A 16313-nucleotide genomic window follows, 5' to 3' on the forward strand; every position below is an offset into this window, starting at 1 on the left:
AAAATTTAAAAGTTTGACAACATCTTTTGGCTAGGTAATGGAGAAATAGTCTCATGCATTACTGGTAGAAATACAACTAATAAAACTCTTTTGGGGGAGAATTTAGCAACATCTAACAAAAAATAGATACACAATTACTATTGACCCAGCAATCTCTTATGTTGTAATTTACCTTAAAGATACACCTTGAATGAAATTAAAATATGTATTTCTATGATTATTTATTTCAGTTTTGTTTGTAATTGTAAAATATTGAAAACCACAAAAGTGCTTTTACAAAGAAGTATGATTGAATATACCACAGTATGTCCATATGAGTTCTATACAGCTATAAAAAAATGAGAATGTTCTCCATGTGGTGTGATTTCTGTTATATAAAAGTACAAATGTCTCAGTTATAAAAGGAAAAGAAAGTAAATAAACAGACATTTAGGGAAAGAGAAAACATTTGTCATTGAAATGATTTGAGATATAATATGTTAGCTATTGCGCAAAGGCTCAATCCATATTTGTTCCATCCCTCCAGAGCTATTAGGCCTGCTTTGGGTACCTCCAGGTAATAAGCTGATGCCCTCCCATGCCTCCTTCAGAGATATGCAGATGGGAACATCTTAGTATTTCCACTGTGTCTCAATAACCTGTCTGGAAATTAAGAAATTGAAAGGTAACCAGGCTAGATCTCATTAGTGATGAAGAGGAAGGAGATCATCAACTCATCTCTTCACTTTATCTGAACCCAGCTTCTGAAGATAATGATGTGTCTTAAGAAAAATCTTTAAAGCGTCATATAACGAAGTCCAACAGAATTAACCAATTCAATGAGAAATATTTATCGAGCACCAACCCTGTGTCAATAAATGTTCCAGATGACTAGGAGATATCACTAAACAAAAGAGTTAGTGATCACTAGAGAAAACCCGTCTTCATGGAGTTTATCTTCTCACTACATATGTGTGCGTATCAATCTCTCTATCGATCTTTATGTCTCTATAGCTATCTTTAGCTATATGAATAATAATATGCATTAGGGTTTTGTTGGGCTGCCATAATAATGCATTATAGACTGACTGTCTTAAACAGTAGAAATGTATTTTCTCTCAGTTATGTAGGCTAGAAGTCTGAGATCAAGGTGTCAGCAGGGTTGGTTTCTTTTGAAACCTCTCTCTTTTGGCTTGCAGAAGGGATAGCTGTCTTCTTGCTGCCTCCTCATATGGCCTTTTTCCTGTGCATGCACTTCGCTGGTGTCTCTGTCTGTCCCAATCTCCTCTGATAAGGATACCAGTCAGATTGTACTAGGGCCCATCCCAATGGCCTTCTTTTAACTTGATTTCCTCTTTAGAGGTCCTATCACCAAGGAAAGACACATTCTAAGGCACTGGGGTTACAGCTTCAATATATGAATTTTAGGGGGAACACAATCCAGTCCATTAACACAATACAAGTCAGGCTATAATTCAAAAGAGTGCATTCCACACGGTCCACTGAAATTTTTACATACATATAATATTAAGGCAAACTTTCCTGGTAAAATTCTAAAATCTCTTTTCAATTGTAATCCATAGGGAGAACATTTTCTTTTATAGTTATATTATTTTTTCTTTAGTAACATATAAATTGGTCAATCTACCTCAAGTAATTCATGTGGTCATAAATGACTTTTGGATCTTTCTAAAATGAATATCAATTTTAAGTTCTTTCTGGTTATTTCAGTTGGGAAAATATTTGGCAACAAGAAATAGATTGATTTGGCCAAGAGTATCTTAAATAACAGAGTATCTCAAGAAATAAAAATATTGATAATAATGGAGTTCTTCACTATAACATGAAGTCTGAAGATAGACCATCTAGGGACAGGGCAGCAGTTCTTTCTACCTTTCTAATTTGCCATCTCTTGCATGTGAACTTTTAACTTCATGCTTGTTGCCTCATGGTGGCAACATGGCTACTGTACTTCCATCCTAATGTCAAATTACTATAAACAAAAAGGAAAAAAGAGAAATGAGAAATAAATGGGGGCATCACCTGTGTAAAAGATAGAAACTCTTTTCTTGAAATCCCTGGCATAATTTCCTTAGTCTTATTGGTTCCAATTACGTCAGATGGGGATTCCTCACTTTAAGGAATTTGGAAAAGCAAGGAAGTATTTTATAGCTGAGCATGTTGACACTCTGGGTCCTGTTACTGAGGCTTGTGTCCTTGAGGAAGAAGTGGAGACCAGAAATTGGGGAGGCAGCTAGCAGTGCCTACCACTGTTGTTGGTATTATAGCATGGAGCTCACCAACTTTTGAATAGCCTTCTTGTATTTGTAGACTGTCTCACGTTCTGAATTCTCTCTCTCCAAGATAGAAGCCAGGAATCACTTTTCCAGGATCTTATGCATCAAACGCAGAGACATGTGACCTAGAATTTATAGTTGATGTACCTGTGTGAGATTTTAGCTCAGAAAATGAAGAAATATCACAAAATCAATCTTTGGTGAGGATGTAACCAAGATTTTTTTAAATTATACTTTAAGTGCTGGTGTACATGTGCAGAACATGCAGTTTTGTTACATAGGTATGAACGTGCCATGATGGTTTACTGCACCTATCAACCCGTCATCTACATTAAGTATTTCTCCTAATGATATCTCTCTCCTAGCCCCCCAACCCCCAGCAGGTTCCAGTGTGTGATGTTCCCCTCCCTATGTCCATGTATTCTCATTGTTCAACTCCCACTAATGAGTGAGAACATGCAGTGTTTGATTTTCTGTTCTTGTTATAGGTCGCTGAGAATGATGGTTTCCAGCTTCATCAATGTCGCTGCAAAGGACAAGAACTCATCCTTTTTATGGCTGCATATTATTCCATGGTGAATATGTGCCACATTTTCTTTATCCAGTCTGTTATTGATGGACATTTGGGTTGGTTCCAACTCTTTGCTATTGTGAATAGTGCTGCAATAAACAAACGTGTGCATGTGTCTTTATAGTAAAATTATTTATAATCCCATAGGTATATGCCCAGTAATGGGATTGCTGGGTCAGATGGTATTTCTAGTTCTAGTTCCTTCAGTAATCACCAAACTGTCTTCCACAATGGTTTAACTAATTTACACTCCCAGGAACAGTGTAAAAGCATTCCTATTTCTCCACGTCCTCTCCAGCGTCTGTTGTTTCCTGACTTTTTAATGATGACCATTCTAACTGGCATGAGATGGTATCTCATTGTGGTTTTGATATGCATTTCTCTAATGACCAGTGATGATGAGCATTTTTTCATATGTCTGTTGGCTGCATAAATGTCTTCTTTTGAGATGTGTCTTTTCATATTCTTTGCTCACTTTCTGATGGGGTTGTTTTTTTCTTGTTAATTTGTTTAGCTTCTTTGTGGATTCTGGATATTAGCCCTCTGTCATGTGGATAGATTGCAAAAATTTTCTCCCCTTCTATAGGTTGCCTGTTCACTCTCATGATAGTTTCTTTTGCTGTGCAGAAGCTCTTTAGTTTAATTCGATCCCATTTGTCAATTTTGGCTTTTGATGCAATTGCTTTTGGTGCTTCAGACACGAAGTCTTTGCCCACACCTATGTTCTGAATAGTGTTGCCCAGGTTTTTTTCCAGGATTTTTATGGTCCTAGGTCTTATGTTTAAGTCTTTGATCCAACTTGAGTTGGCTTTTCTATAACGTGTAAGGAAGGGATCCAGTTTCAGTTTTCTGCATATGGCTAGCCAGTTTTCCCAGCACCATTCATTAAATAGGGAATCCTTTCCCCATTGCTATGATTTCTGTTCTTTTGTATTTGCTGAGGAAGGTTTTACTTGCAAATATATGGTCAATTTAGAATAAGTGTGATGAGGTGCTGAGAAGAATGTATATTCTCTTGATGTGGGGTGGAGAGTTCTGTAGATGTCTATTAAGTCCGCTTGGTCCAGAGCTGAGTTCAAGTCCTGAATACTCTAGTTAAATTCTGTCTTGTTGATCAGTCTAATATTAACAGTGGGGTGTTAAAGTCTCCCACTATTATTGTGTGGGAGTCTAAGTCTCTTTGTAGGTCTCTAAGAACTTGCTTTATGAATCTGCGTTCTCCTGTAGTGGGTGCATAAATATTTAGGATAGTTAGCTCTTCTTGCTGCATTGATCCCTTTGCCATTATGTAATGCCCTTCTGTATCTTTTTTGATCTTTCTTGGTTTAAAGTCTGGTTTTTTTTTGTAATTTTATTACTATTATACTTTAAGTTTTACGGTACATGTGCACAATGTGTAGGTTTGTTACATATGTACACATGTGCCATGTTGGTGTGCTGCACCCAGCAACTCATCGTTTCGCATTAGGTATATCTGCTAATGCTATCCATCCCCCTTCCTCCCACCCCAGAACAGTCCCTGGAGTGTGATGTTCCCCTTCCTGTGTCTATCTGTTCTCATTGTTCAATTCCCACCTATGAGTGAGAACATGCGGTGTTTGGTTTTTTGTCCTTGTGATAGTTTGCTGAGAATGATGGTTTCCAGTTTCATCCACGACCCTACAAAGGACATGAACTCATCATTTTTTATGGCTGCATAGTATTCCATGGTGTATATGTGCCACAATTTCTTAATCCAGTCTATCATTGTTGGACATTTGGGTTAGTTCCAAGTCTTTGCTCTTCTGAATAGTGCCGCAATAAACATACGTGTGCATGTGTCTTTATAGCAGCATGATTTATAATCCTTTGGATATATACCCAGTAATGGGATGGCTGGGTCAAATGGTATTTCTAGTTCTAGATCCCTGAGGAATCGCCACACTGACTTCCACAATGGTTGAACTAGTTTACAGTCCCACCAACAGTGTAAAAGTGTTCCTGTTTCTCCACATCCTCTCCAGCACCTGTTGTTTCCTGACTTTTTAATGATGGCCATTCTAACTGGTGTGAGATGGTATCTCACTGTGGTTTTGATTTGCATTTCTCTGATGGCCAGTGATGATGAGCATTTTTTCATGTGTTTTTTGGCTGCATAAATGTCTTCTTTTGAGAAGTGTTGTTTATTCCTTTCCCACTTTTTGATAGGGTGGTTTGTTTTTTTCTTGTAAATTTGTTTGAGTTCATTGTAGATTCTGGATCGTAGCCCTTTGTCAGATGAGTAGATTGCAGAAATATTCTCCCATTCTGTAGGTTGCCTGTTCACTCAGATGGTAGTTTCTTTTGCTGTGTGGAAGCTCTTTAGTTTAATGAGATCCCATTTCTCAATTTTGGCATTTGCTGCCATTGCTTTTGGTGTTTTAGACATGAAGTCCTTGCCCATGCCTATGTCCTGAATGGTATTGCCTAGGTTTTCTTCTAGGGTTTTTATGGTTTTAGGTCTAACATGTAAGTCTTTAATCCATCTTGAATTAATTTTTGTATAAGGTATAAGGAAGGGATCCAGTTTCAGCTTTCTACATATGGCTAGCCAGTTTTTCCAGCACCATTTATTAAATAGAGAATCCTTTTCCCATTGCTTGTTTTTGTCAGGTTTGTCAAAGATCAGATAGTTGTAGATATGCGGCATTATTTCCGAGGGCTCTTTCTGGTTCCTTGATCTATATCTCTGTTTTGGTACCAGTACCATGCTGTTTTCATTACTGCAGCCTTGTAGCATAGTTTGAAGCAAGGTAGTGTGATGCCTCCGGCTTTGTTCTTTTGGCTTAGGATTCACTTGGCGATCTGGGCTCTTTTTTGGTTCCATATGAACTTTAAAGTAGTTTTCTCCAATTCTGTGAAGAAAGTCATTGGTAGCTTGATGGGGATGGCATTGAATCTATAAATTACCTTGGGAAGTATGGTCATTTTCACGATATTGATTCTTCCAACCCATGAGCATGGAATGTTCTTCCATTTGTTTGTATCCTCTTTTATTTCATTGAGCAGTGGTTTGTAGTTCTCCTTGAAGAGGTCCTTCGCATCCCTTGTAAGTTGGATTCCTAGGTATTTTATTCTCTTTGAAGCAACTGCGAATGAAAGTTCACTTATGATTTGGCTCTCTGTTTGTTTATTATTGTTGTATAAGAATGCTTGTGATTTTTGTACATTGATTTTGTATCCTGAGACTTTGCTGAAGTTGCTTATCAGCTTAAGGAAATTTTTGGCGGAGACAATGGGGTTTTCTAGATATACAATCATGTCATCTGCAAACAGGGACAATTTGACTTCGTCTTTTCCTAATTGAATACCCTTTATTTCCTTCTCCTGCCTCATTGCCCTGGCCAGAACTTCCAACACTATGTTGAATAGGAGTGGTGAGAGAGGGCATCCCTGTCTTGCGCCAGTTTTCAAAGGGAATGCTTCCAGCTTTTGCCCAGTCAGTATGATATTGGCTGTGGGTTTGTCATAAATAGTTCTTATTATTTTGAGATACGTCCCATCAATACCTAATTTATTGAGAGTTTTTAGCATGAAGGTTGTTGAATTTTATCAAAGGCCTTTTCTGCATCTATTGAGATAATCATGTGGTTTTTGTCGTTGGTTCTGTTTATATGCTGGATTACATTTATTGATCTGCATATGTTGAACCAGCCTTGCATCCCTGGGATGAAGCCCACTTGATCATGGTGTATAAGCTTTTTGATGTGCTGCTGGATTCGGTTTGCCAGTATTTTACTGAAGGATTTTTGCATCAATGTTCATCAAGGTTATTGGTCTAAAATTCTCTTTTTTGGTTGTGTCTCTGTGAGGCTTTGGTATCAGGATGATGCTGGCCTCATAAAATGAGTTAGGGAGGATAGCCTCTTTTTCTATTCATTGGAATAGTTTCAGAAGGGATGGTACCAGCTCCTCCTTGTACCTCTGGTAGAATTTGGCTGTGAATCCATCTGGTCTGGACTTTTTTTGGTTGGTAAGCTGTTGATTATTGCCACAATTTCAGAGCCTGTTATTGGTGTATCCAGAGATTCAACTTCTTCCTGGTTTAGTCTTGGGAGGGTGTATGTATCAAGGAATTTATCCATTTCTTCTAGATTTTCTAGTTTATTTGCATAGAGGTGCTTGTAGTATTCTCTGATGGTAGTTTGTATTTCTGTGGGATCAGTGGTGATATCCCCTTTATCATTTTTTATTGCATCTATTTGATTCTTCTCTCTTTTCTTCTTTATTAGTCTTGCTAGCGGTCTATCAATTTTGTTGATCCTTTCAAAAAGCCAGCTCCTGGATTCATTAATTTTTTGAAGGGTTTTTTTTGTCTCTATTTCCTTCAGTTCTGCTCTGATTGTAGTTATTTCTTGCCTTCTGCTAGCTTTTGAATGCGTTTGTTTGCTCTTGCTTTTCCAGTTCTTTTAATTGTGATGTTAGGGTGTCAATTTTAGATCTTTCCTGCTTTCTCTTGTGGGCATTTAGTGCTATAAATTTCCCTCTACACACTGCTTTGAATGTGTCCCAGAGATTCTGGTATGTTGTGTCTTTGTTCTCATTGGTTTCAAAGAACATCTTTATTTCTGCCTTCATTTCGTTATGTACCCAGTAGTCACTCAGGAGCAGGTTGTTCAGTTTCCATGTAGTTGAGTGGTTTTGAGTGAGTTTCTTCATCCTGAGTTCTAGTTTGATTGCACTGTGGTCTGAGAGACAGTCTGTTATAATTTCTGTCCTTTTACATTTGCTGAGGAGTGCTTTACTTCCAACTATGTGGTCAATTTTGGAACAGGTGTGGTGTGGTGCTGAAAAGAATGTATATTCTGTTGATTTGAGGTGGAGAGTTCTGTAGATGTCTATTAGTTCTGCTTGGTGCAGAGCTGAGTTCAATTCCTGGATATCCTTGTTAACTTTCTGTCTCGTTGATCTGTCTAATGTTGACAGCGGGGTGTTAAAGTCTCCCCTTATTATTGTGTGGGAGTCTATGTCTCTTTGTAGGTCTCTAAGGACTTGCTTTCTGAATCTGGGTGCTCCTGTATTGGGTGCATATATATTTAGGATAGTTAGTTTTTCTTGTTGAAAAGATCCATTTACCATTATCTAATGGCCTTCTGTGTCTCTTTTGATCTTTGTTGGTTTAAAGTCTGTTTTATCAGAGACTAGGATTGCAATCCCTGCCTTTTTTTGTTTTCCATTTGCTTGGTAGATCTTCCTCCATCCCTTTATTTTGAGCCTATGTGTGTCTCTGCACGTGAGATGGGTTTCCTGAATACAGCACACTGATGGGTCTTGACTCTTTATCCAATTTGCCAGTCTGTGTCTTTTAATTGGAGCATTTAGCCCATTTACATTTAAGGTTAATATTGTTATGTGTGAATTTGGTCCTGTCATTATGATGTTAGCTGGTTATTTTGCTCATTAGTTGATGCGGTTTCTTCCTAGCCTTGATGGTCTTTACATTTTGGCATGTTTTTGCAGTGGCTGGTACCGGTTGTTCCTTTCCATGTTTAGTGCTTCCTTCAGGAGCTCTTTTAGGGCAGGCCTGGTGGTGACATAATCTCTCAGCATTTGCTTGTCTGTAAAGTATTTTATTTCTCCTTTACTTATGAAGCTTAGTTTGGCTGGATATGAAATTCTGGGTTGAAAATTCTTTTCTTTAAGAATGTTGAATATTGGCCCCCACTCTCTTCTGGCTTGTAGAGTTTCTGCCGACAGATCCGCTGTTAGTCTGATGGGCTTCCCTTTGTGGATAACCACTGTTAGTCTGATGGGCTTCCCTTTGTGGGTAACCCGACCTTTCTCTCTGGCTGTCCTTAACATTTTTTCCCTCATTTCAACTTTGGTGAATCTGACAATTATGTGTATTGGAGTTGCTCTTCTTGAGGAGTATCTTTGTGGCGTTCTCTGTATTTCCGGAATCTGAATGTTGGCCTGCCTTGCTAGATTGGGGAAGTTCTCCTGGATAATATCCTGCAGAGTGTTTTCCAACTTGGTTCCATTCTCCCTGTCACTTTCAGGTACACCAATCAGACGTAGATTTGATCTTTTCACATAGTCCCATATTTCTTGGAGGCTTTGTTCATTTCTTTTTATTCTTTTTTCCTAAACTTCCCTTCTTGCTTCATTTCATTCATTTCGTCTTCCATCACTGATACCCTTTCTTCTGGTTGATCACATCAGCTCCTCAGGCTTCTGCATTCTTCACGTGGTTCTCGAGCCTTGGCTTTCAGCTCCATCAGCTCCTTTAAGGACTCTTCTGCATTGGTCATTCTAGGTATCCATTCATCTAATTTTTTTTCATAGTTTTTAACTTCTTTGTCATTGGTTTGAATTTCCTCCTGTAGCTCGGAGTAGTTTGATCGTCTGAAGCCTTCTCTCAACTCCTCAGTCATTCTCTGTCCAGCTTTGTTCTGTTGCTGGTTAGGAGCTGCGTTCCTTTGGAGGATGAGAGGCGCTCTGCTTTTTAGTGTTTCCAGTTTTTCTGCTCTGTTTTTTCCCTATCTTTGTGGTTTTATCTACTTTTGGTCTTTGATGATGGTGACGTACAAATGGGTTTTTGGTGTGAACTGGATGTCCTTTCTGTTTGTTAGTTTTCCTTCTATTGCAACTCCTGCTCTTTTTGCTTTCCATTTGCTTGATAAATATTCCTCCATCCCTTTATTTTGGGCCTATGTGTGTCTTTGCATGTGAGATGTGTTTCCTGAATACAGCACACTGTTGGGTCTTGACGCTTTATCCAATTTGCCAGTCTGTGTCTTTTAGTTGGAGCATTTAGTTCATTTACACTTAAGGTTAATATTGTTATGTGTGAATTTGATCCTGTCATTATGATGCTAGCTGGTTGTTTTGCCCATTAGTTGATGCAGTTTCTACATAGTGTATATGTTCTTTACAATTTGGTATGTTTTTGCAGTGGCTGGTACTGGTTATTCCTTTCCATGTTTAGTGCTTCCTTAAGGAGCTCTTGTAAGGCAGGCCTTGTGGTGCCAAAATCTCTCAGCATTTGCTTGTCTGTAAAGGATTTTATTTCTCCTTCACTTATGAAGCTTAGTTTGGCTGGATATGAAATTCTGGGTTGAAAATTCTTTTCTTTAAGAATGTTGATTATTGGCCCCCATTCCCTTCTGGCTTGTAAGGTTTCTGCAGGAGAGGCCAACATTCAAATTCAGGAAATACAGAGAACAGCACAAAGATACTCCTCGAGAAGAGCAACTCCAAGACACATAATCATCAGATTCACCAAGGTTGAAATGAAGGAAAAAATGTTAAGGGCAGCCAGAGAGAAATGCCAGGTTACCCATAAAGGGAAGCCCATCAGACCAATATGTTTTTATTTCTGGGATTAGTAATGATGGGCCAAAATCATTTTTATGAACTATGATGTCTGTTTCCAGTGGTCGCATATTAGGATCATTGCCAAAATCATGGTATGACGTGGCTTGTGTGTTGTTTCTCCTGCAGGCCCAGAAACATTGGCTCCTTGGCTCACTCAGATATGCTGCAAAGTACGTAATTAATGTAATATATTGTTTTTCTTCTTAAACTATTTAGAGAGATTTTGTTTGCAACTAGAAACACTAACACAGAAATTGATGCTAGGAGAATTAATCCTAAACAAAATAATTTCCTGAACGAAATTTGCTCTCCATCACATTCTCTGTCACAGATCTTTGTTTCTTTTTTTCTTGGCAGAAATCCCAACTGATAAAATATTATGTATTTCTTTGTTAACTATCCCCTCTTACAGAATGTGAGTCCATATGGACAGGGCAGGGATCCTGTCTCTCTTCTTATTTTCTCTCTAAAGTTTAGCATAGTTCCTGTCATGGACTCAAATATTTAATGAAAGAAGAAATTAGGAAGAAACTCTTTCCTTTGAAACTGTAGAAAAGAAATAAGAAACAGCACAAACCTAAATATGTTTGAGGTGCGATGGAAGGAAATTGAAGAAATTATACAGGACATTCTAAAATGTATTTTATATTCCTTAGATAGTAGAGAATATAAATCAAAACAGCTTTTTTATGGTCTGGGATTATCATTATAACCATCAATTCCTGTCTGTGTCTCAATAAGACTAGGAAAGGACTGAAATGCCATATACCTGAACATGGGTTGTGATGGCTAATACTAGATATCAACTCGATTGGGTTGAGAGATGCCTAGATGGCTGGTAAAGTATTCTTTCTTGATATAACTGTGAGGGTATATCCAGAGGGGATTGACATCTGAGTCAGTGAACTAGGAGAGGAAAACCCACTCTCAATGTAGGTGGGTACCATTCAATTGCCTGCCAGCACAGCTAGAAGAGTGCAGATGGAAGAAGCGGGGATAAACTTGCTTGCTGAATCTTCCAGTTCTCTTTCTTCCCATGTTGGACACTTGCTTCCTCTCTTTCTGCCCTTGGACATCAGGCTCCAGGTTCTTTGGCCTTTGGACTCTAGAACTTGTACCAGTGGCCTCCTTCTCAGATCTTCAGCTGCAGACTGAAGGTTGCACTGTCGTCTTCCCTGGTTTTGCAGCTTTTGGACTTGGACTGAGCCCCTACTGCCTCTGTCTTTCCCCAGCTTGCAGATGGCCTGTCTTGGGACTTTGCTGTGTAATTGTGTGAGCCAATTCTCTCTATGAAACTTCCTTTTGTATGTTCATGTATCCTATTGGTTCTGCTCCCCTAGGGAACTTAGACTAATACACTGGAGTTCCCATGCTGTCTTAGTCTGTTTGTGTTGCTATAAAGGAATATCTGAGGCCAGGTAATTTATAAAGAAAAAGGCTTATTTGGCTCATGATTCTGAAGGCTGTACAAGAAGCATGGTGAGGGCCTCAGGCTGCTTCCACTCACGGAGAAAAGTGAAGGGAATCACGTGTGCAGTGATTGCATGGTGAGAAAGGAAGCAAGAGGGGGTGGGGGAGGTGCCAAGCTCTTTTTAACTAATAGAATGAGAACTCACTCACCTCTCCCACCACAAAAAGGCAGGGCATTAATCTATTCATGAAGGATCTGCCCTATGACCCAAACACCTCCCCGTTAGGCTTCACCTCCAACAATGGGGATCAAAATTCAAGAAGAAACTTTGAAAGCACCAACCATCCAAATTATAACACCTTCCCATTCTCATTTTTCTTAGTTCCTTCTCAGCTATCCTCATGATCACTTCTTGTATTATTTGTAAACTGCCTGGTGCCTGACTTTGAGAAGTTTGTAATATGAAGAAAATGAATTTTGGAATTAAATAAATCTGGTTGTGAATGCCACCTGTACTCTCCATGACTGGTTTGTTCTTGGGACAGTCATTTAAATACTGATCTTCGGTTCTCTTTTTGATAAAATAAAAACAGTAATATATCTAACCTAACAAAAATAGTAATATACCAACCTGACAAAAATGTTGAAAAATGTAATAAAAAGTGTGTAAGGTTGTGTTGTATAGTAGGTTCTCAGTAAAAGGCAACTGTTATAAGAAAGTTAATCTTATTAATTTTAGAACTCTTGGCATTTTGTCCATTTCTTTGCTTTAAGAGGTGCCTAATGCATGTTTGACAAATTGAATTCTCTTTGTTCATTAATCTATTTTCTTATTATTTTATTACAACTTCTTTCCTGCTAATGCTATCACTTCTAAAAATTATAACCTCTCTGTTTTCTCTTTTGCTTCTTTTTGGATTTTCTCTCTCCAATTATAGCCATTTCTTCATTGCATAGTTACAGTAAAATTTGATTTGTGTATATATCTCATGAGACAGTACTTGTCCTAGGTGAGAAATCATGCAGCTATTTTCTCTCTTCTCCCATCTCCGAATGTCATTTTAGTTTTGTTTCCCTGATCTCTCTCCTCAAGCAAATACAGTTTTAATCCTTTCTACTTCTATATTAAAGGGGTCAGCTGAGGGTACTTATTTTAAATATGCCTTGCTGATGAAGGAGGATATCTATAAAACAGCCTCTTCTAATATTCCTATTGAAGTACCTCCTAGATAAATTTTTTTTCAAAAAGGAAAACTCAAGCACTAAAAACCAAGACTGTCAGTCAACATACTGCCAGAAACTTGGAGGTTTTCCCACTTAGTAAATACTTTGAAACTTCACTGTAACTTGCTACCTAAGGCTGACTCACAGGGAATAAAGCATTTCTGAATTTTCAAATGCGGCAGAGATGCTATCTATCTTTTTACTCCCATTGGCTGTCCAATCATTATTTTTGTAGGTTAGTCAAGGAAGAAAACTTTATAATTATTTGTTGACAGAATACTAATGCTAAAAAATGGCTTGAATTCCCAGGAAAAACTCCCATATAAGACTCTCATAGGGTTCAATAACTAAGTCCTTAGGCTTTATAGAAACAAGGAGCTCCTCAAGTAGCCTGAAAAGCCCACAGTTTTGTAACTGTCTTCTCTCTAACCCAACCCTATGATTTTAGACTTAGACTGACAAACTTTAGAGTTTAGGAACATAACTTCCTTAGAGGTAAGTAATCTTTTTGGCACTCTTAGGGTAGATGTGGGTTTATTTTGTTTTTACAAGTGTTTGCTCTTCCTCCCACTCACTCTACCACATGCAAGCCTATTAGCACAAGTACGAAAGGTTGGATGTGGTGTCAAAGACTATATCTGACTAATGGTAATAAGGTACATCAATTGCTTAACCTTGCCTTGTACTAACAGCTGTTGCACCAGTGGCTGGCAAAGATGGGCATTCATTTGATTTGGCTTTTGTAGTTTGTAGTTGTCCACCTAGTCACTTGTGGTGACTTTGAATTTAATTAATTTTAACTTTTCTGTGGATTACTTGGATCAAGATAAACAGTATTTGATGACTTTGATAAATTTATTTCTAGTGATATAATTTGGGGAGAGAAACTTAAAAAGGTAACAATCTACTTTTCAGGGAAGCCAGCATATAGAAACAGAAAACTACAGAGTTTTATAGAATTGATAAAGAGACATGAGTCACAGATATATTTTAGAGAAAGTAAGCAAAAAGTATGCACAGCAAACTTCAGTGGGAAAATATGACCTCTGCACAACACGTTTTGAATTGGAAATTAAGGATCTCTATTCAAAGGAGAAATCAAAGTCTAGTCTGTTCTCCCATTCCTTCTATAGGTGCATTTACTTGTCAACTTTTACATAAGATACATTAGAGATGGTTCTTTTATGGTGGTGTTATTTCCCTACCCATCACGCTTTCAACAAGAGGCTTTTTGCTAGGGTTTCACAGTCTGCATGTAGATAGGGTATGGCCTATTGCTAGACTTGAGTTCTAGAATAACCTAGTTCTAGATTATTCTCATATTTTCCCTTTACTCTTGTACTTTGTCTTGAAATCCTATACCTTGTCATATCCTTGCTTTTACACATCCCATAATGTAGATTGATAAAATACCTAACCTGACTTGGATTTCTAAAGCAACAAAGCTGACAAGGAACAAATGTCCTGAAATTTAAAACAGCAAAGAGATACTGTCTTTTACTCATATTGGTAAAAAAATTTAAAAATTCATAATAAAAAGTATTGGCAGTTTGCAGGAGGAAAGGGATTCTTACACACTTCTGGAGATGGGACCAACTGGTACAATACATGAAGAAAATATTGGCAATATCCATTGAAATTTTTAAATGCACTGATCTGAAAGCCTAGGAATTCTTTTTCTAGGTATCTACAGCCTGGAAAAAGCACTTGCACATATTTACAAAGAGACATATATAAGAATAATTTTGTAATACTGAAATAATATTTAATATTGAATAATTGGAAGTTTCCAAAATTATAACTAATTTACATCCAGATTATCAAATACAATGCAGCAGGGAGAAGAAAAGCAATTTAAAAAGTGGGATGCACCATTTACTAGCATTTATAAAGAAAATAGGAATAAACCCACTCTAAAACACACACATGCAAACATAATGTAACTATATTATATATATAAATATATGTTTATATTTATATATTGCCCAATAAACTATACTTTTGCCTACAAATGCATAGAAAATGTTTGGAGGAATATACAACAGAGGCAACCACTATACTTTTCAAATATAACTTTATATTTTATGAAGAAAATATTTTCATATATTGCTGGTATGATTGAATGTTTATAAAAAAGTTACTAAACATGCTTCCTCCTTTCCCCCCAACACACACCACATGTCCTGAAAGAAGTTTGGATTTTTAAGCAAGTTGCAGGGTAAGTTAAAACTAATTCAACCAAAACCTGGCAGAAAACCCAGTAAGATTAAGTTATTTTAATAAAATATTAGAAAGGGATACTTGCCTCAGTTTTGGCCAAGTTGATAAATACCTTGGGATCACAGATAAGAAGTATCTGTACTTCTTTCCACCGAAGTTAGAACAAACAAATACGCATATACAGTCATGCATTACTTAACTACAGGGATGTGTTCTGAGAAATACATCCTTAGGTAATTTCATCCATGTGCAAACATCATGGAGTGTTCTTACACAAACCTAGATGATACACCCTACTACACTCCTAGGCTATACGGTATAGCCTATTTTTCCTAGGCTACAAACCTGCACAGTATGCTACTGTACTGAATACTGTGGGCATTATAATGCAATGGTAAGTGTTTAGGTATCTGAACATGTCTAAACATAGAAAAGACACAGGAAAAATATGGTATGAAAGATTAAAAATAGTATACCTGTATATAGTTCTTACCATAGATGGAGCTTGCAGGACTGGAAGTTGGTCTGGATAAATCAGTGTGTGAGTAGTGAGTGAATATGAAGGCCTAGGACATTACTGTGTGCTACTGTGAATTTCATAACAGTGTACACTTGGTTCACTTAGGTTATATTCAATTTATTTTAAAAGTAATTCTTTACCAATACTTTTCTCTTAGCTTTCTGTAATATTTTTGCTTTATAAACTTTTACAAATTATACTTTAAGTTCTGAGATACACGTGCAGAACATGCAGGTTTGTTACATAGGCATACACAGGCCATGGTGGTTTGCTGCACCCATCAACCCATCATTTACATTAGGTATTCCTCCTAATGCTATCCCCTAGCCCCATACCCTGCAACAGGACCCAGTTTATGATGTTCCCCTCCCAATGTCTATGTGTTCTCATTGTTCAACTCCCACTTATGAGTGACAACATGAGGTGTTCAGTTTTCTGTTCCTGTGTTAGTTTGCTGAGAATGATGGTTTCCAGCTTCATCCATGTCCCTGCAAAGGACATGAACTCACTCTTTTTTATGGCTGCATAGTATTCCATGGCATATATGTGCCACATTTTCTTTATACAGTCTATCATTGATGGGCATTTGAGTTGGTTCCAACTCTTTGCTATTGTGAATAGTGCTGCAATAAACAGACATGTACATGTGTTTATAGTAGAATGATTCATAATCCTTCGGGTATATACCCAGCAATACAATTATTGGGTCAAACGGTATTTCTGGTTCTAGATCCTTGAGGAATTACCACACTGTTT

The sequence above is a fragment of the Nomascus leucogenys genome, chromosome 2 (genome assembly GCF_006542625.1).
Source record: "Nomascus leucogenys isolate Asia chromosome 2, Asia_NLE_v1, whole genome shotgun sequence".
Classification (NCBI taxonomy): Eukaryota; Metazoa; Chordata; class Mammalia; order Primates; family Hylobatidae; genus Nomascus; species Nomascus leucogenys.